Source organism: Salmo salar, chromosome ssa08 (genome assembly GCF_905237065.1).
Source record: "Salmo salar chromosome ssa08, Ssal_v3.1, whole genome shotgun sequence".
Classification (NCBI taxonomy): domain Eukaryota; kingdom Metazoa; phylum Chordata; class Actinopteri; order Salmoniformes; family Salmonidae; genus Salmo; species Salmo salar.
The window spans coordinates 9504445-9527200 of record NC_059449.1 but is presented as its reverse complement, the minus strand read 5'-3'; the positions used below and the strand labels follow the sequence as shown (position 1 = coordinate 9527200).

The 22756-nt window shown below is 42.8% G+C and overlaps 1 pseudogene; it reads right to left on the bottom strand.

Annotated features, from left to right (window-relative positions):
* Nucleotides 1-21236, bottom strand: LOC106610082 (zinc finger protein 662-like; annotated as a pseudogene).
* Between the last annotated feature and the right edge of the window lie 1520 nt (nucleotides 21237-22756).

Genomic DNA, 22756 nt, shown 5'->3' with positions numbered 1-22756 from the left:
CCACAGAGTCAGGTTGTATTTAATTTCAACAACATGGGCATATACTCACCAAACATGAAGTACAGTTTATTTTATTACGCAAAACAATACATGTGACAAGTAGAATCACTTTTCTCATGACCTTTTCCTTAAATCTGGTAGACTCGCTTTGATCAAATTAATTTTAGAAGACTTTGGAAAAGGTTCAACATCACATTACACATATCTTCACTACTTCATGACAAGTAAATATCAATTAAGGGACTATCATTATTTCATAATAACATACCAATATCAACCTTTTCATCAGTGAAGCATTTTTACAGACACCATCACACCCCAACCATATCATCTACTCTGCCTCATCATACTCATTCTTTCCTCAGTTCACCTCATCCAGTTCCTTATACATCCACAACCAACATAATTAACTACAAACAAACTAGCTACATTACATGTAACAATACTCTATACATGGGCAGTGTGCATTTTCTGCTGGTGTATCCTGAGGTAGCTCCTCTCTGAAAATCTCTTCCCGCAGTGCGTACAGGCAAACGGCCTCTCTCCCGTGTGGATCTTCAGGTGTATCTTCAAGCGGTGCTGGTGGGAGAACCTTTCTGACACTGGAGGCAGCTGTATGGTTTCTCCCATGTGTGGACTTTCTGGTGCCTCTTCAGGCTAGACAAATAGGAGACGCTGTCCCCGCACAAGTGGCAGCCGAATGGTTTCTCCCCCGTGTGCATCCTCTGGTGGATCTCCACCTGATTGGGGAAACTGAAGGCTTTCCCACAGAATGAACACGGGAAGCGCTTCTCTTTGGCACTGCCACCTTTACTGATTCTGTCTCTACTACTGTCATTTGTCAATGGGCTTGTGTTGCCATTTGGTGGTGACACACTGGCATTGTCTGAGGTCTGGTTTAACATTAGGACAGTGTGAGGAGGACGAAGGCCAGGGAGTGTCTGTGTTGTCACAGGGTCCATGTTCCAGTTGATAGATCCTATAGAAGGCAGGCTGAAGGCAGCACCTGTTAGGGGGTTAACCTGAGGTGCCATCAGTCTCTCTGAATCACAACTATAGGAGCAGGACAGAGCATCGCCAGCCGAGTCTGTGTCTGTTCTCTCCAGCCGTATACGGACACCTCCACATCCATAGAGACCAAATCCACGCCTCGCCCTGGTCTCAGCCAGTCTGTTGTCATGGAGACTAACTTCAGATGTTGTTTTGTGTTCAACTGTCTGTTTCTGATTAACAATGTTGTTCCCCAGCCCAGAGTTGAGGACGCTGTCCCATCCACTGACCTCCACTATGTCACCTCTGGTCCTGGCCTGCTTGGTGCTGTTGTCCACTGGGCCCTTGGCTGCACCGGTCTGGGAATCCATGATGGCCGCCCAGTTTCCTCTGTTATCCTCCAGCCAACAACCTGCAGGTTAGAAAATAGACTTCAAAAATATGTCAGAAAACTCTATACATCGAGTTTATTTGGTCAATTACCTGGTCAAGTTCATACATTTTAACGTGTGTGTTTTGTATGTAAAAATAAGATGCATTGATTTAATTTTATGAATGAAGAAAAAATATTACTGTATGTAGCAGTGACATGCATTCAGGGTAGGCAGTGTCTTGTCATCTTCATTTGGGAAGTGTGTAGTTATCTGGTACAAAATGTGCAAGCAGGCCAGGGAGAAAGGCAGCCTCGATGTATCCCTTTTTCCAGGCCTTCAAAACTCCAAACTCAATGCAAGGCATTGACATGACTTGCACGTGTGTTTTTTCTACCTTATACTGCCAGCTAACGGACGCCAAAAGGCAGGCAGAGAGCTTCGCTGCCTTTCATGTGTCAATATGTCCCATTACTTTTCATTGCACTCAAATAATAAATGCGTATTGGCATGAAAGAAGTAATGGGATAGGCAGGAGTATAGACAGAGCTCGCTCCTGCCTGTGGACGTCACACGTCATCTGCTGCCTTTTGACGGTTACGTTCGTTTTACTGCTAGCTAAAGTAAGCTGATCAGGATGGCTAACACTTTGCATCTGAAACAGTTTCACTGGTTTTCACTGATTATGACAGAATCATCAAACTAGGTATGATTTATTCTATAAATGTGTAGCATACTTTTACAACCTTTGTTTTGATGACAAATTCCAGTTTTGACTTGATAGAAATACATCAAAATCTATCAAATGCCATTTTAAAGCATTTTAAATCAATAACTAATTCACCGTTTGTCACAGAAACATTAAACTAGGTAGCATTTATTCTATAAATGTCTAGCATACTTGCATTCTTTGAAGCACAACCTTTAGAACTATGGGTTCCAGAAAGCGTCTTTAAATGTGTCAACAATGCATAAAAATGTGGTCCTCTTTTTTTCCAGTCTTCAATGCGAAGCAAGACTGCTCAATGTGTACTTTGCATCATCCAGAGAAAACTGATTATGATCTGACCAACTGGGTTTTATCTTGGTGTAATATAACAGTAGGCTATGAAAACTCATGTAGTTTCATCCTTCTTGACAACACGAAGTATGAAACTTTGTCTTGAAACTTTTTTATCAGGGTTATCCTTGTGTTATTATTGATCTAATGTTCTATTATCATGACAGCAATTCACTGTAATAGGTACACACGTTGTATCTGGCACAAGTGACGATTAAACTGAAATGGTGTTGTGTTACAGCCTGAATTCAAAACATTTTTTCTCACCCATCTACACACAATACCCCATAATGACAAAGTGAAAACATGTTTTTAGACATTTTAGCAAGTTTATTCACACCCCTGAGTCAATACATGTTAGAATCACCTTTGGCAGCGATTACAGCTGGGGCGGCAGATAGCCTAGTGGTTAGAGCGTTACTGGATTGAATCCCTGAGCTGACAAGGTAAAAATCTGTCGTTCTGCCCCTGAACAGGGCAGTTAAGTGTTACTGGCCCAAAGCTCTAACCACTAGGCTACCTGCCATCCCAGCTGTAATCGCTGCCAAAGGTGATTCTAACATGTATTGACTCTGGGGTGTGAATAAATTTGCTAAAATGTCTAAAAACATGTTTTCACTTTGTCATTACATAGATGGGTGAGAAAAAATATTTAGAATTCAGGCTGTAACACAACACAATGTGGAATAAGTCAAGTCGTATGAATACTTTTATAGGCACTGTATGTAGGCTATATGTATTTCTCTCTTACCTTGCTCCCCCATCTTTAGTCCACTCAGCAGGTCAATGCTCTCTGGTCCATCTTCTATTGTCTCCTCTTTGACCAGCAGCAGATCAGGCTTCCCATCCTCCATGTCTACTGACTGTAAGAGATACAGAGTGAGAGGATGTTGGATCAAGAAATCTGATGAGCGCCTTGCTATGGAGCATCTTCTGATTGGGCAATGAGGGATTGCTATGAGTATTATATACACATGTTAGTTAATTTGACACTATGCAAATGTATTAGTTGATTTGATTACTTGACACTCATTAAAATGGTTTGATAATTCAAATGCATAGTCCCACACATAAGACAAAATGAATCAACACATGGGCCTGTATCCACAAAGAGTCTCAGAGTAGGAATGCTGATCTAGGATCTTTCCATATAATCTTATTCATTATGATCTAAAAGGCTAACCTGATCCTAGATCAGCACTCCTACTCTGAGAGGCTTTGTGGAATACGGCCTGGCCTAATACCATTCAGACAGTAGTTCACATTGGACTCACCTCAGTGAGACTGTGTGTGGTCCTGTGCTGCTCAGCTGGTTCCTCTGTGGGTTCAGGAGGTGTAGTCTGGTTGTCCTCTATGACCATGGTCCCCTCAGGGTTCCCCAGACCCTCCTCACAGCCCTCGTCCTTCACCAGAAGCACCTCTGGACCCTCTTCCTCCTGGAAGAAACAGGTGATACAAATTACACAGACATACTGTATACTCCCTCAGGTACGGGCACACAGATAATAAACTAGGGCTGGGAATTGCCAGAGATGTCACGATACGATATTGCGATTTGATGTTCCAAACAGAGAGAACCATGAGAAAAACAAATTGGCTCCCCATTTAAAAAAAGATGGAGAACAAGCTATGAAGGAAACATACTGGAGTTTTGGTGCAGGTACAGCCAACCAGAGCAAAAATAATATTGTGATAGTCAAAACGATACGATATATTGCCCAAAATAATATCCCAATATGTAACTGTACTGATTTTTCCCCCATCAGAGAACCAACAGGAGAGGGAAGGCACACAACATATAATACAATATGTACAGAACAACACAAGAGAGACAAGGAATAAGCCTGTGAAATCAATCAATCAATAACATTTATTTTATGAAGCCCTTTTTACATCAGCAGTTGTCACAAAGTGCTATACAGATACCCAGCCTAAAACCCCAAGCAATGCAGATGCCGAAGCACAATAGCTAGGAAAAACTCCCTTGGAAGAACCCTAGAGAGGAACTAGGCTCCGAGGGGTGGCCAGTCCTTTTCTGGCTGTGCCAGGTGGAGATTATCAGAGTACACGAACATTAAGTCCAGATCGTTCTTAAAATGGCCTGCTGCATCAGCAAAGAAGGAATGGGACATGTTCGACCGAGACGTGGATCAAGTGTTGGAGATGTAGGGAAGAAAATCTGAGCCATGTCAACTATCATCTGGAGCATAGGGCTGACAGCTTTGGAAAAAAACATCAAGACAAGAGAAAACTGACATCTGAAAAACATAACAACCCTAAGACGTGACCTGCGGAGGCTGAAGAAGGCTTTTCACCAAGCAAGGGAGGGAGCGAAACCAGCATTGAAGGACATCTGAGACAATCTGAGGGAGCGTATTAAGACCTTGTGCCGAGCTGAATACCATCGCAGGGACAGAAGGAGGCGGATGAAGAAGAGGACAGACTTTACCCTTCCAGTATCTATCAAAACCCCTGGTGGACAAAAGATCAGGAGAGCTCAAAGCAACGAAGGAAGAGGTGGAGGAGCACCTTCGTGGAGTCCAAAGCGACCCCAGGCATGAAAAGGAGCTGGAAGAGATGGCAAAACTCATCAAACCAATGAAGCCACCATCCCCTTCGAGGTGTCGGAACCCAGCTGGCAGGAGATTACTTTCTCAAGAAGGCCAGGGAAAGATCGGCACCAAGGCCTAATGCTATTCCGTACAAGGATGCTGAAAGTGGCATGGAGGAAAAATTATCTTGCAGAAAGCTGGCAAGTTGCTGAGGGCTGTTTCATTCCAAAAGAAGATAACTCCACAAACATCAAGCAATTCCGAACCATCTCCCTCCTCAGTGTGGAAGGTAAAATCTTCTTCGGAATCCAGGTGAAGAGGTTGACAACATTCATGTTGGAAAACTACATCGACACATCCATACAAAGGGCAGAGTTCCAGCTGTCCGGCTGCCTTGAACGCACAATCTTCATCTCAAAGATTGAGGATGCAAAGCGGAACCAAGAAGGCTGGCAGTCCTGTGGCTGGACCTAACCAATGCCTACAGAACCATACCCCACAAGCTGGTGCAAACCACACTCATGTACCTGCAAGCATCCAGAAGCTCCTCCAATGCTACTTCAAGATGCGCTTCACAAGTGGAAAGGCTGGAGGTAGGTATTGTGGTCGGGTGCACTCTCAATAATTTTGTTTTCTGCAGCGATGAACCTCCTCGTTAAATCAGCAGAGAAGCTCAGACAGGATGCAGCACCGGCAAGCGGCGTCCAGCAGGCACCAATCAGAGCATTCTTGGACGATCTGAAAATGAAGTCAGTTCCAGAAGGCTGATTTTGGAGGATCTGGAAGAGCTCATCAAATGGGCCAGAATGGAGTTCAAGTCTGCAAAGTCAAGAATCCTAGTCCTGAAAAAGCGACAATTCAAAATCAGAGAGGAGACCATTCCCACCATCAGATAGAAGCCTTTAAAGAGCCTGGGAAAGTGGTACAGGGCCGATCTCAATGACAAAGATTGTGTGAAATAGATGTTCTTTCAAGCCGACACGTGGATGACATCTCTGGAGAAGAGCGGCCTAACAGGAAAGTTTAAGCATAGGGCTACCAACACTGGGTACTTCCTAAACTCCTCTGGCCACTGCTTGTCTATGAAGTAGCTCTTTCAACAGTGAAGGCACTAGACAGGAAAATTAACCACTTCCTCAGGAGATGGCTGGTGGTCCCAAGAATCTTCTGCTCCATCGTGGGACAGCTAGGATGAGAAACAAATTAGGAATAGCGATGGAATGTATAGCGGATGTTTTACGGGCTCCTGACCAATTCTGATATTTGTTGTGATTTTTTGCACTGATATAAAAAAGAATATTACATAATGTTTTCGCCATCGGATTCTTCAATTTGCTCACCCCAGACCAGGCCCTAATCCCCAACAATCGGAAAGAAAGAGACGGCGATATAGAGGCAAACGTGCAGGAACCCTGAGGAAAGTACGGTGGCGAATAAATAAACTGCCTCTACCCTCTGTTCTATTGGTGAATGTACAATCACAATCAACAGGACCTGAAGAACTGTAATATCCTATGTTTCTCGGAAACTTGGCTGAATAAGGAAAATGATAAAATACATCTAGCTGTTTTTTCCATGCATCAGCAGGACAGAATGGCAGCGTCGGATAAGCTCAAGGGGGGTGGTGTGTTTCTTTGCTAACAACAGCTGGTGCGCAATGTCTAATATTAAGGAAATCTCGATGTTCTGCTTGCCTGAGTTAGAATACCTTATGATAAGCTGTAGACCATACTATTAACCAAGAGAGTTTTCATCGCTGTCTATTTACCACCACAAACCGATGCTAGCACTAAGGCCACACTCAATGAGCTGTATAGGGCCATAAGCAAACAAGAAAATGTTCATCAAGACGCACCACTCCTAGTGGCTGGTGATTTTAATGCAGGAAAACTGAAATCCGTCTTACCTAATTTCTACTAGCATGTCACCAATGCAACTAGAGGCTAAAAAACTCTACATCACCTTTACTCCGCAAACAGAGATGCATACAAAGCTCTCCCTCACCTCTCCATTTGGCAAATCTGACTACAACTCTATCGTCCTGATTCCTGCTTACAAGCAAAAACTCAAACAGAAAGTACCAGTGGATGCTAAGCTACAGGACTGTTTTGCTAGCACAGACTGGAATATGTTCCGGGACTCATCCGATGGCATTTAGGAGTTTACCACATCAGTCACGAGGTTCATTAATAAGTGCATCGACGAAGTCGTCCCCACAGTGACCGTACGTACGTACAGTTGAAGTCGGAAGTTTACGTACACTTAGGTTGGAGTCATTAAAACAAGTTTTTCAACCACTCCACAAATTTCTTGTTAACAAACTAGAGTTTTGGCAAGTCGGTTAGGACATCAACTTTGTGCATGACACAAGTAACGTATCCAACAATTGTTTATAGACAGATTATTTAACTTATAATTCACTGTATCACAATTCCAGTGGGTCAGAAGTTTACATACACTAAATTGACTGTGCCTTTAAACAGCTTGGAAAATTCCAGAAAATGATGTCATGGCTCTAGAAGCTTCTGATAGGCTAATTGACATCATTTGAGTTAATTGGTGGTGAACCTGTGGATGTATTTCAAGGCCTACCTTCAAACTCAGTGCCTCTTTGCTTGACATCATGGGAAAGTCAAAAGAAATCGCCCAAGACCTCAGAAAAGAAATTGTAGACCTCCACAAGTCTGGTTCATCTTTGGGAGCAATGTCCAAACGCCTGAAGGTACCACGTTCATCTGTACAAACAATAGTACACAAGTATAAACACCATGGGACCACGCAGCCATATACTTGTGTACTATACTTGTGTACGCTCAGGAAAGAGACACGTTCTGTCTCCTAGAGATGAACGTACTTTTGGTGCGAAAAGTGAAAATCAATCCCAGAACAACAGCAAAGGACCTTGTAAAGATGCTGGAGGAAACGGGTACAAAAGTATCTATATCCACAGTAAAACGAGTCCTATATCGACATAACCTGAAAGGCCGCTCAGCAAGGAAGAAGCCACTGCTCCAAAACCGCCATAAAAAGCCAGACTACGGTTTGCAACTGCACATGGGGACAAAGATCGTACTTTTTGGAGAAATGTCCTCTGGTCTGATGAAACAAAAATAAAACTGTTTGGCCATAATGACCATTGTTATGTTTGGAGATAAAAGGGGGAGGCTTGCAAGCCGAAGAACACCATCCCAACCGTGAAGCATGTGGGTAGCAGCATCATGTTGTGGGGGTGCTTTGCTGCAGGAGGGACTGGTGCACCTCACAAAATAGATGGCCTCAATCCTATAGAAAATTTGTGGGCAGAACTGAAAAAGCGTGTGCGAGCAAGGAGGCCTACAAACCTGACTCAGTTACACCAGCTCTGTCAGGAGGAATGGGCCAAAATTCACCCAACGTATTGTGGGAAGCTTGTGGAAGGCTACCCGAAACGTTTGACCCAGGTTAAACAATTTAAAGGCAATGCTACCAAATACTAATTGAGTGTATGTAAACTTCTGACCCACTGGGAATGTGATGAAATAAATAAAAGCTGAAATAAATCATTTTCTCTACTATTATTCTGACATTTCACTTTCTTAAAATAAAGTGGTGATTCTAACTGACCTAAAACAGGGAATTTTTACTAGGATTCAATGTCAGGAGTTGTGAAAAACTGAGTTTAAATGTATTTGGCTAAGGTGTATGTAAACTTCCGACTTCAACTGTACGTACATATCCCCAACAGAAGCCATTGATTACAGGCAACATCTGCACTGAGCTAAAGGCTAGAGTTGACGCTTTCACAAATGACAAAGGGAGACAATTTGTGATGGTTTGCAAGCCCTGCCACATCCGATCAACGTCAGAGCCGATGTAGTAGGATTTGATCTTAGTCCTGTAATGACACTTTGCCTTTTTGATGGTTCGAAGGGTATAGCAGGATTTGTTATAAGCGTCTGGGTTAGTGTCCCGCTCATTGAAAGCGTCAACTCTAGCCTTTAGCTCAGTGCAGATGTTGCCTGTAATCAATGGCTTCTGTTGGGGATATGTACGTACAGTTGAAGTCGGAAGTTTACATACACCTAAGCCAAATACATTTAAACTCAGTTTTTCACAATTCCTGAATTGCTCACTTTGAGGGAAGCAACACTGAACCATGCATGAGCGCACCAGCTGTTCTAGATGACAGTGATTACGCTCTCCGTAACCAATGCGAGTAAGACCTTTAAACAGGTTGTTACGTTCCCCAGCAAGAAAAACAAATAATGTTGCTCAAACAGAAGGGGGAACTAACAAAGAGTCACTGAACACAACCAAAACGAAACAGGTGGGATTTTAGGAGGGGTTCACAAAATTTTCCCAAGAAGAGGCAAACAAAACAAAAACCCACACCAAACTTAAAGACAGGAAGCAAGGCAAAAAGTGGAGCAAAACAGGGAAGATCAGATAAAGGATTGTTTGTCTAGAAATCAAATAGGGAGAGCCAACTAAAGGTGTTAACTTTCCATGTCTCTCAAGACAACTTGAGCACTGGGCCAGCCACTCTTAAATATTACCTAGGACAGCACAGGGGAAACACCTTACGACTAACGAGATGAACAAGCCAGCACGGGTGGAATACATACTGACTAATGAGGTGACACCAATCAGTGCGCCCCACGTGCGAACGCAGGCATGTCAGAGCTGTAGCCATGAAAAAACAGGGCAGCTGGACACGTCGAGAGAGTATGCGAGACAGGGCATTCACCTGGCAACACATCTAGAACATGAAAGGGGAGCAGATTAAGTTTCTGGCTTGCTCTGTGTACGATGTTTTGCCCACACCAACAAACCAACACATGTGGGGGTTGGCAAAATGCCCAGCTGCACAATATGTGGATGACCAGCCTATCTCGAGTATGTGCTCTCCTACTGCAAAGCAGGTCTGACCGATGGTTATCATTCTCTCGTCTAGAGGCACCAAGCAGGTGGTCCTCATCATGCTCACAGTGCCCTGGGAGGAGAGGATGGAGTTGTTACATGAGTGGTAGCTCAAATACCAGTCCCTCATCCTTGAGAGTCAGCAGAATGGATGGAGAACCTGGTTGAGGTCGGCTGCAGGGGCTTCGCAGGCCAATCACTCTGGAGAGCCCTGGGGCTAGTAAGCATTGGAGGAGTGGCAAGGAAGAAGCTAGTGGCTGACGTAAGCAAGCAGGCAGAAGTGAACATCCTGTTGGATCTGCCTGAAGTGGAATGAGCGGTGTCAGCGCCAAGTAGGCAGTAAGGGGGCAGAGATGAGTGGTGGATCGAGGGGGTAGTTCCAGGATGCCGGTTCTGCCGTCGAGCCCCACTGAGGTGTCGTGGCATATAGTGTATTCTGTAGTTTAGACTGTTTATAGTGTACTCTGTAGTTTTTTTTGCCTGGTATGTACATACTGTATGTGGGTTGAGTAAATTCTGTCTATACGGTGCCTTCAGAAAGTATTCACACCACTTAACTTAAAAAAAATATATAAATTGTGTTACAGCCTGAATTTAAAATGTATTAAATGTATATGTATTTGTCACTGACCTACACACAATACCCAATAATGTCAAACTGGAAATATGTATTTCAAAATTTGTACAAATTAATACAAAATGAAAAGCTGAAACGTCTTTAGTCAATAATTATTCAACTCCTTCATTATGGCAAGCCTAAATAAGTTCAGGAGTCACATAATTGTGTTTAACATGATTGTTGAAGAATTTTGAAAAGAATCATGGGCAAATGTTGCACAATCCAGGTTTGGAAATCTCTTAGAGACTTACTAAGAAAGACTCACAGCTGTGATCACTGCCAAAGGTGCTGCTAACATGTATTGACTTGGGGGTGTGAATACTTATGTAAATGAGAGATCTGCATTTCATTTTCAATGCATTTGCTAAAATTCTAAAAACATGTTTTGACTTTGTCATTATGGGGAATTGTGTGTCGATGGTTAAGAAAAAACATATATTAAATCCATTTTGAATTCTGTCTGTAGCACAACAAAGTGTGGAATAAGTCAAGGGGTATGAAAACTTTCTGAATGCATGTCTATCTTTTCCGTATATTCCGATTGTTTGTCTGTCTGTATATTCTGTGTATTGTGGCAGCACAATGTATTTCATGTATTTTCAAACACCATAATATAAATCAATTTAATTAATCTAAAATATCAGAAATAAATCGTAAATGATAAAAGCCAGTATCGGCTTATTTTCATAAATAAAAGGGAATAAATAAGCTCAAACTGCAACTGTGAAATGATTTGAGCACAGAAATAAGCCCCAACAAGCTTCACATGTGCATTGAGAGTGGGAAATGCGCTCTACAAATGAAATATTATTATTTTTATAAAGACAAAATGTAAGAGCTTAACTACATAAAGGAATATTAGACTGAATATAGCCATAATATAGACAAAGACAAAGGAGAATAGAATTTGAAAAATACATCCAGTGTGTGGATGGCACAGTGCATTTGGAAAGTATTCAAACCCCTTGACTTTTTTTCACGTCGTTACATTACAGCCTTATTCTAAAATTGATTAAACCAGTTTTTTTCTTCATCACTCTACCCACAATACCCCATAATGACAAAGCAAAAATGGTTTCTCCCATTCTTCTCTGCAAATCCTCTCAAGCTCTGTCAGGTTGGATGGGGATCGTCGCTGCACAGCTATTTTCGGGTCTTTCCAGAGATGTTCGATCGGGTTCAAGTCCGGGCTCTGGCTGGGCCACTAAAGGACATTCAGAATCTTGTCCCGAAGCCACTCCTGCATTGTCTTGGCTGTCTGCTTAGGGTCGTTGTCCTGTTGGAAGGTGAACCTTCACCCCAGTCTGAGGTCCTGAGCGCTCTGGAGCAGGTTTTCAGCAAGGATCTCTCTGTACTTTGCTTCGTTCATCTTTCCCTCGATTCTGACTAGTCTCCCAGTCCCTGCTGCTAAAAACATACCCACATCATGATGCTGCCACCACCATGCATCACCGTAGGGATGGTGCCAGATTTCCTCCAGATGTGACGCTTGGCATTCAGGCCAAAGAGTTGAATCTTGGTTTCATCAGACCAGAGAATCTTGTTTCTCATGGTCTGAGAGTCTTTAGGTGCCTTTTGGCAAACTTCAAGCGGGATTTCATGTGCCTTTTACTCAGTAGTGGCTTCAGTCTGGCCAGTCTACCATAAAGGCCTGATTAGTGGAGTGCTGCAGAGTTGGTTGTCCTTCTGGAAGATTCTCCTATCTCCACAGAGGAACCTCCCTGACCAAAGCCCTTCTCCCCCGATTGCTCAGTTTGGCAGGGCGGCCAGCTCAAGGAAGAGTCTTGGTGGTTCCAAACTTCTTCCATTTAAGAATGATGGAGGGCACTGTGTTCTTGGGGACCTTCAATGCTGCAGACATTTTTTGTTACCCTTCCCCAGATCTGTGCCTCGACGCAATCCTGTCTCGGGGCTCTACGGACAATTCCTTTGACCTCATGGCACACAAATCCAAAATAATGTAGGCCTTTGCCATTGCAAAATCAAATGCTTTTAACCAAACGTTAACTAATTTAAAGCTTATCTTCGTCTAGCCTTATATACGCGCCACCTATGATTGAGGAGGTAACGTGATATCATAAGGGAATTACTTAGATCGCACTTACCGGTAGGACTAGTTATCTCACAGGCTCTGGCAGAGAAGTAGCCTATGTTAACAGTAGCCTAAACAAACAGTTAAAGTATCCATCACCAATAAATTAATGAACATCAGAGATAATAGGCTGGTTTATGCTGTGAACAATATGTTTTTATTAGCCTACCAGAATCAACCTACAAAAAAGGTTTGTGATAGGCCTTCAATTAAAATGTTCAACTTGTTATAGCCTACAGTTAACAATAACAGGAAAAAATACATTTAATCAGCAAAATAAAATGAAGAGAGAGTAAAATTTCATGATGAAACTTTGTTTAATCGTTTAAGTGTTGGCTAATGGTTTACTGAAACATAAGGAAGCTATCCGATTTTCAATAGCCCGATGACAAATACCTATTAATTTGATGATATGTGAGAACCTTACGGATTGGAGGGATTTGTTGGACGGGTTGCAAAATAAATCCTTCCATTGGCATGCAGTTTTATAGCCTCATGCAGTAGTAGCAGTTTATTATTATTATTATTATTATAATAAACTATTATTACCTTTCTATTCGGCTATTTCAAATACTTCAAACTATAGTCAAAACCAACTACCGGGAGAAAAAATGTAATCTTAGGTACACAATTTATTTGGACAATAATATTGAGTGGAGTCGTTTTTATTTGCGGGAAGAAGTTAAAAAAAATGTCTGTGTCTTCGGTAAACAAAAGTGTCACAATACATAGCAGCATATTTATCAATCAGGGCATTTTTTTTAACCTTTATTTTACTAGGATAGTCATTTAAGAACACGTTTTTATTTTCAATGACGGCCTAGGAACAGTGGGTTAACTGCCTTGTTCAGGGGCAGAACGACAGATTTTTACCTTGTCAGCTCTGGGATTCGATCTTGCAACCTTTCGGTTACTAGTCCAAAGCTCTAACCACTAGTCTGAGAGCTTCTGCTAAACCAGGTCTGATATCGCAAAGAAGATTTGTCCTGTCCATTTGGGGATTTAGATAATTAAACAATATTTTAGGGACTGCAGATTACCGGTGTGGAGCTGTTTTTACACACCAATAATCTGTTATTCTATTTTGGTGATATCACCATTGTGCATGCCCTTGATGCCAGTCTGTTCGATTACAGCCAAAAGCTGTTTTGTGGGGTTTGTAGTGAGTCGCTTATAGAACGTCTGATCAATCAGTTGCCTGAGTACTACAGTCTTACAGACAGTGTAGTCGTGTGCAGAAACAGCGCCGACAAAAATAACAAAAATCTCCATTACGCTCTGCTCCTCGCTCCACACTCGCCCACTTACATTATCTGGCATTCAAAAGCAGCCTTGCTTTAGGCTATCAAATAACTGTCAATCATATCAATTAATGGAATCAGTGAATGAATGGTTGCAGCAACCATTACATGGTCTGACAAGCTGCATAACAGATTAAGGCCTAATTAGACAAAATAACAATTCTCTCGTTTGAATGAATTAGTATCTCTTTTGAACTACTTTCTTAACTTAAGACATTCAATTGCGATACTAAGTCGTTTGAACAAGATTCTAAGTAGTTTGAACGAGATACTAAGTTGTTTGAACAAGATACTAAGTCGGAATGTTTTGCCTTGGGCTTCAGGGCTTCTGTAATTCATGTACATGCAAATAAACTCAGCAAAAAAATAAACGTCCTCTCACTGCGTTTATTTTCAGCAAACTTAACATGTGTAAATATTTGTATGAACATAAAAAGATTCAACAACTGAGACATAAACTGAACAAGTTCCACAGACATGTGACTAACAGAAATGGAATAATGTGTCCCTGAACAAAGGGGGGGTCAAAATCAAAAGTAACAGTCAGTATCTGGTGTGGCCACCAGCTGCATTAAGTAGTGCAGTGCATCTCCTCCTCATGGACTGCACCAGATTTGCCAGTTCTTTCTGTGAGATGTTACCCCACTCTTCCACTAAGACACCTGCAAGTTCCCGGACATTTCCGGGAAGCCCTCACGCTCAGATCAAACAGGTCCCAGACGTGCTCAATGGGATTGAGATCCGGACTCTTCGCTGGCCATGGCAGAACACTGACATTCCTATCTTGCAGGAAATCACACACAGAACAAGCAGTATGGCTGGTGGCATTGTCATGCTGGAGGGTCATGTCAGGATGAGCCTGTAGGAAGGGTACCACATGAGGGAGGAGGATGTCTTCCCTGTTAACGCACAGCGTTAAAATTGCCTGCAATGACAACAAGCTCAGTCTGATGATGCTGTGACACCACCCCAGACCATGACAGACCCTCCACCTCCAAATCGATCCTGCTCCAGAGTACAGGCCTCGGAGTAACGCTCATTCCTTCGACGATAAACGCGAATCCGACCATCACCCCTGGTGAGACAAAACCGCGACTCGTCAGTGAAGAGCACTTTTTGCCAGTCCTGTCTGGTCCAGCAACCGTGGGTTTGTGCCCATAGGCGACGTTGTTGCCGGTGATGTCTGGTGAGGACCTGCCTTATAACAGACTTACAAGCCCTCAGTCCAGCCTCTCTTAGCCTATTGTGGACAGTCTGAGCACTGATGAGGGATTGTGCGTTCCTGGTGTGACTCGGGCAGTTGTTGTTGCCATCCTGTACCTGTCCTGCAGGTGTGATGTTCGGATGTACCGATCCTGTGCAGGTGTTGTTACACGTGGTCTGCCACTGCGAGGACGATCAGCTGTCCGTCCGGTCTCCCTGTAGCGCCGTCTTAGGCGTCTCACAGTACGGACATTGCAATTTATTTCCCTGGCCACATCTGCAGTCCTCATGCCTCTTTGCAGCATGCCTAAGGAACGTTCACGCAGATGAGCAGGGACCCTGGGCATCTTTCTTTTGGTGTTTTTCAGAGTCAGTAGAAAGGCCTCTTTAGTGTCCTAAGTTTTCATAACTGTGACCTTAATTGCCTACCGTCTGTAAGCTGTATGTGTCTTAATGACCGTTCCACTGGTGCATGTTCATTAATTGATTATGGTTCATTGAACATGCATGGGAAACAGTGTTAAACCCTTTACAATGAAGATCTGTGAAGTTATTTGGATTTTTACGAAATATCTTTGAAAGACAGGGTCCTGAAAAAGGGACGTTTCTTTTATGCGGAGTTTATATTTGGCAAATAAAAGTGATTCTGATTCAGAGTGCCTTGGAGGAAGAAGGAGAAATGATTGCGGTGCCATCCGGCTCACAGAAGGCTGCCAGCTCGCAGCAATGACCCCATCATATTTTAGATGGTTTTCACAATTAAGTAATTCTCTAACTATCATGGTGGACATAAATATGATGTGGGTAAAAACAAGTTAGCTATGATAAGGCAAAAGTCATCATCAGACAAACCTGACTAAACTATTTTGATGTGTACAGTAGGTGTTTGTTAGCGTGTGGGTATGTGTAGGTATATTTAGTAGGCCCTAAGAGTATATTGGTTATAAATCGCTGTCGGTGTATGCAGAATAGTGTAAGATCAGATGTAATATATACTAAAGAGAGTCTTAATGAAAGTCTTAGAATGAAAAGTCCCATTTTGTGTTTATTATTTAAACAAACAAGTTTTAAATACACCATATGAAAAACACACAGACACGGCTCAATCGGCATGATAATGTGATAAACTGCATTCATTTTCTCATAAAAAATGTCTTTGGAAAGTAGTTAAATTGAAGTAATGAAATAGGCATTTGTGAACATCATATTGCCTACAGAGTAAAACACAATATGTAAGACTTTTTATGCTTCTATATGCCTTATAAATCACACAATGCCTGGATGCAATATTCTACGCAGGAATATTCAACACTGAAATCTGTTACTCTCGTTATTCCAAATGCATCTGTGGATATTTTTATGCTGACAATGAACATGTATCTTTCTCTTTAATGCAGGGTTTGATCTAAACATCAGAAGCTATTGAGTGGAATGATTACTTTCTATGTTAGAGTGGAATGGTTTTTCTGCTGGTGTATCCTGAGGTATCTCCTCTCTGAATGGCCTCTCTCCCGTGTGGACATTCAGGTGCATCTTCAGATGGTGTTGGTGGGAGAACCTCTTCTCACACTGGGGGCAGCTGTAGGGTTTCTCCCCTGTGTGGACCCTCTGGTGCCTCTTCAGGTGGCCTGCCTGTGCAAAGCGCATTTGACACTGGGTACAGCTGAATGGTTTCTCCCCTGTGTGGACCCTCTGGTGCCTCTTCAGGTTGCCGGACTGTGCAAAGCGCATATGACACTGGGTACAGCTGAAATATTTCACCCCTGTGTGAACCCTCTTGTGGATCTCCACCTTCTGGGGGCAGCTGAAGCCTTTATTAGAGAACATGCAGAGGAACCGTTTCTCTTTAGTACTGCATGATGTGTCTCCCCCTTCCTGAGCCTGGGCTCTAGCCCTGTCGTTTGAGTTCAAAACCTGATCGAAAAGGACACTGCTGTGTGAATCAGAAGGCCCCATCGACGTGGACACTGGGTTGCGATTCCTGACCGCCTGTAAAGGGAAGGGGGTCATGACATTTGGATTTGTCTCTAAGCTTTCCCTGTAATCTAAGAAATATCTGCCTTGTGAGTGTCCTTCTACTAAGTGAGTCTCGTCTACATTCCATGTCAGAGGAGCGTCGCCCTCCACTTTCACAGTTACCTCATCTATAACCTCCCCTTGCTTATCTAGACAACCTTCAGAGTATACACTACTACTGTACCGGTTCCAGTCCCCTCTAGATAGATCAGTCTGTCTCTCTAAACCCATCTCTGTAATGTAAGAAGAAGACGGATCATTGCCAGTCTCTAACGTGTCATCTGAGTCCTGATAGGAATGAACCTTCCTCAAACTCGGGTTACCATAAAGTAAATACTCTGAGTCGGGAGGAGGAGGACAGCCCAGCCTTTCCTGCCCCAGTCTCTCTGGGTCTGACCTGTTGTCAGATCCTGTGTGTAAGAGCCTTTGTGTTACAGTTAAAGTCTCCGACTTGAGGACGGCGTTCAGCGTTCCACTGACCTCCGTGATGCTGCGTCCGGTCCTGGTCTGGGGCGCTGCAGCGAGGTCTTCCGTGACTACAGGGTGCGCCACTCCAGCCACTGCTCCAGACTGGATGTCTCTGCTGTGCTGTGGGTCCTCCTCTCCTTCAGACCTCTCCAGCTTGACCCCAGGACCTGCAGCCTCTGCATCTGCAGACTAAAACAAGAAGAGAGGTTATTATCGGTACGAGTTGAATTTGATAACAATGCCGTAGGGAAGTCTCACAAGCTCCCCTATGGCAGATAAATAAGGATGTAAATGTAAGCAAATTAAAAGCTGAAGAAAACCTTCCTGAAATAAAATGGGCCACATCTGATGTACTGTCACTTTTAATGTTTTACTGTGACACAAACCTCTATCACAATAACGTGCTGGGTTGAGGTTCCACTTCCCTCATCAACAATGATTGGTTGGTCATCTCTCCATGTATTGTGTCCCGCTGGCTTCACAAAGCTCCTGTGGCCTCCAGCGAGATGTCCTTCACCTAAGAGAGTGATTGAGGGAAAGGGGATGGTTAGGTTATATTGTACAATGTCTACAATTGGCAAGGATGTAAGGTAACACTTCTCATAACTTCTTGATATACTATTTATTGTTCCATTCATCACATTATTTTAATTGAGTATGAAAATAGGAAATTCAGTAAATCAAGAATTTGGATAGAATATGATATTGTTTCTTTGTGCAAGAAGTTGTTCTTAACTGACCTGCCTGGTAAAGTAAAGGTAAAATAAATTGTGCAAGATAGCTCAGTAATCAGGGGAAGTATTGTTGCATACTGTAGCTACCCTGGACTTATAAGCGTGGACAGACTGCCACTTGACCATGCTTTTGGGGCACAGTCGATTTCCGCAGGGCTACGGGCCAGAAGGTTGATAGTTCACACCGCACTCCCTGCCTGTTTCATTACACTGGTGTCAGAAGTGATCTGAGTTGGACATTGCATCCACAACAGCGCGTGTACTTGGCCGGCGAACATGTGCACCACTATTCCTCTTGCCTACAGTACCAGTCAAAAGTTTGGACACACCTACTCATTCAAGGGTTTCTCTTTATTTTTACTATTTTCTACATTGTAGAATAATAGTGAAGATATCAAAACTATGAAATAACACATATGGAATCATGTAGTAACCAAGAAAGTGTTAAACAAATCAAAATAAATTTTATTTTAGAGATTCTTCAAAGTAGCCACCCTTCACCTTGATAACAGCTTCGCACACTCTTGGCATTCTCTCAACCAGCTTCAGGAGGTAGTCACCTGGAATGCATTTCAATTAACAGGTGTGCCTTAAGTTTATTTGTGGAATTTATTTTCTTCTTAATGCGTTTGAGCCAATCAGTTGTGTTGTGACAAGGTAGGAGTGGTATACAGAAGATAGCCCTACTTGGTAAAAGTAACGACAGTCCACCATTACTTGGTCCACCAAGACATGAAGGTCAGTCAATCCGGAATATTTCAATAACTTTTAAAGTTTCAAGTGCAGTTGCAAAAACCATCAAACACTACAATGAAACTGGCTCTCATGAGGACCGCCACAGGAAAGGAAGACACAGAGTTACCTCTGCTGCAGAGGATAAGTTCATTAGAGTTACCAGCCTCAGAAATTGCAGCCCAAATAAATGCTTTACTGTGTTCAAGTAACAGACACATCTCAACATAGCGGTTTAGAAGAGAATTCGTGAATCAGGCCTTCATGGTCGAATTGCTGCAAAGAAACCACTTCTAAAGGATAGCAATAATAAGAAGAGACTTGCTTGGGCCAAGAAACACAAGCAATGGACATTAGACCATTGGAAATCTGTCCTTTGGTCCAAATTTGAGATTTTCAGGTCCAAACGCCATGTCTTTGTGAGATGCAGAGTAGGTAAACGGATTATCTCCGCATGTGTGGTTCCCACCGAGAAGCATGGAGAAGGTGTGATGGTGTGGGTGATGGTGTGATTTATTTAGAATTCAAGGCACACTTAACCAGCATGGCTACCACAGCATTCTGCAGCGATACGCCATTCTATCTAGTTTACGCTTAGTGGGACTATCATTTGTTTTTCACCAGGACAATGACCGAACACACCTCCAGCCTGTGTAAGGGCTATTTGACCAAGAAGGAGTGATGGAGTGCTGCATCAGATGACCTGGCCTCCACAAACACCTGACCTCAACCCAATTGAGATGGTTTGGATGAGTTGGACCGCAGAGTGAAGGAAAAGTAGCCAACAAGTGCTCAGCATATGTGGGAACTCCTTCAAGACTGTTGGAAAAGCATTCCAGGTGAAGCTAATTGAGAGAATGCCAAGAGTGTGCGAAGCTGTCAAAGGGTGGCTACTTTTAAGAATCTAAAATATATTTTTATTTGTTTAACACTTTTTTTGGTTACTACATGATTCCATGTGTTATTTTATAGTTTTGATGTCTTCACTATTATTCTAAAATGTAGAAAATAGAAAAAATAAAGAAGAACCATGGAATGAGTAGGTGTGTCCAAACTTTTGGCTGGTACTGTACATTATACCACATCCCCCCACTTGCCCACCCTGCAGACAGTGACAGTTCAGAGTAAGGAAGACATCCCATATAATAACCAGCAGGACCCAGGTGTCATGTCATCAATGCACAGTGACAAGCCCCATGCCCTTCACGCATACATTCCATTAAACCACACAGAGCAGTGGGGTGGCAGAGAGAGACATGGAGATTAGAGGTGTGTGTGTCTGTGTACCATGGCTGAGTCCAGACAGTCAATTCATGCTGTCTATACTAAAACCAGTTAAAACCTTACTAAAAGTAATTTATCATGAGAGGGTCATAAACAATAACTAGCAATGCTGCATACTCCAAGAAAGGCGCCCTGTGAGGGAGTTGTGTGGCGGACCCTGGTTTAAAATTGCGGATATCTACTCTGCCACTTGAGCATGTTTTTTTTTAAGCACTATCGATTTCCGCGGGGCAGTGGACCTGAAGGTTAAAGGTTAGTGCTGCACTCCCTGCCTGTTTCTTTACAAAACTATCCCAAAACTGACCAATACCCAATTCTGGGTAACACATCTTAACACATGTGCAGAGGCGACACTCCCCGCAGCCTCAGCTTAATGCTAAATGTACCTCTTGCCATTCCTCTGTAGCGGTCGAGGATCTTGACACTACTGGGACGACTGGCGAGGACGCGCTCTCTAATTGTCCTTTCTGCGCGCTCCCGTGCCACCTTCAGTTCCAATAGCTGTAGTTTCCTCCGCAATCCCCTGTTTTCTTTCTGGCTTTGAGTTATTTCCAAACGAAACACTGCATAGTCGTCGTCTACGAGTTTACAGATCTCTGCCACGGCTGCATTCGCTAGCATCTCCATGATGGAGGCTATTTGAGTGTGAAAAACCATACAGTCCGCCATTGTTGTTAGCAGCTAGCTAGCTAGATATCAACTATCAACCAAGTTCCGTCTCCAACGCGAATTAAAGACTTCCTGAGGCAAGTATGTGCTGCTACTGCGCGGTTAAATGTGTCATATTTTGAGTTCCACAGTGTCAATAAACGTCTAAATAACAAAAACGCTAACGTGGAATTTGTTCCTCGTTACTGCACATCCGTTCACTAAGCCTGGTTACGTTAGCGTAACTTCGCACTAAAGAGAAGGCATCTTATTGGTTGGCGTCATAGCTAAAAATGCTGTGGTTAAATGGAATACGAATGCGCGCTGTTCGTTGAATTACGGTACTGTTTATTACATGAACTATCCTATTAATGATCACTATCTTCCAAGCGCAACCCAGACCTCTTTAGATAGAACAGTGTGTCAGCAAGAATACAGTAGAAAATATAATTACTTTATTTAATCCTCCGTAAGGTAAACATTAAACTGTCCTTGTTCTAGCCTAGGTTTACTGTCTCTAAAAACAGGTATTTAGACAAGCCTGTTGAAAAAAAAGTTCAATGATTAATGAGGGGTATGTGTTAGTTATCTTCTTACCAAGACACTTCACATGATATGTAGAGCCCTATAAAATCGGACGGAATCACATAATCCATACATTAAAACGTAATTCAACGATATTTAAAAAGTTCATAAGACATGAAAAAAATGCATCAGCAATTCGTATTTTCCTACAACTTCCTGAAACAGGAATGCCCGTGTGTGTGCCTATGTCTACACTTTGTGTAGCGGTTAGCAATGATGCTAATGATAACCTTCTTCTGATGGAGATGGAAAGCCTTTACCAAAAATCTTCTAATTTAAATGTTAACTACAATGTAGCCTATCACTACCTGGCTTGATTATTTGCATCAATCCAGTGGCCATTTGTTTAGCAAACTCTGCAATCACATGAGCGCTACAGAAACATCACAACCAAAAGATAGTCTCTTGCTGGTGCACACTTGCATTAAAGGGTAACTACACCCAAACAAATATAAATATCTTCTATTTTTCCCAGACCTCAGGTGGACTTAACATCAAATGTTGTTTTTCTATTTCAAAAAGTGTGATTTCGAGAGAGAACCTGAAAAAAGGAAACCTGGAAAAACGGTTTTATAGGATTAAATTTGTCAGCTACAGAATGGTTCCCAGATAGCCCCTGTGCACATCTCAAGCCACACTGCTCCTATTTTGCCCATTCTGGACACTCTTATGTCTGATAAGGTTAGTCAAGAAGGTGAAGCTCATAGTTTGCACTTGAAGAGCCTCTTCTTGTTGTGAACGGTCTGGTGTTCCTTCAAATAGTTTGCCCTAACGAACCGCTTCAACACGTGCAGCAGTCTGTGTCTGTCCTAATGCTCGGCCTCCCACGTCGTGACCCAATGACACCAGAGGAGGTAGAAGCAGGAGCCACCACCCTCAGCTGGTTAGTCTTTGAGCTCCCTCCTTGAACTCTTGCCATTGTTTGGGTGTTGTTGGGATTGTGTGCTGTGTTATAGGCTAGGCACCTCTTGTGTTGAACGCCCATCCTGACTGGCAAGCTGGCTAGCAGTTCTGGCTAGTATGGAAACAACCAAGTCAAGAATTATTATGCAGAGTTTGGGGTTCAGCCAAACTCTTTTTGTTTGCAAAGGTAGCAACAGCCAAAATAGTCAGTATGCTGGCAGAGCTTAAATGCTCCAAAGCCACAGGCCTGGATAATATTCCTGCAAGGTTTCTTATAGATTCTGCTGAGCAAATTGGCC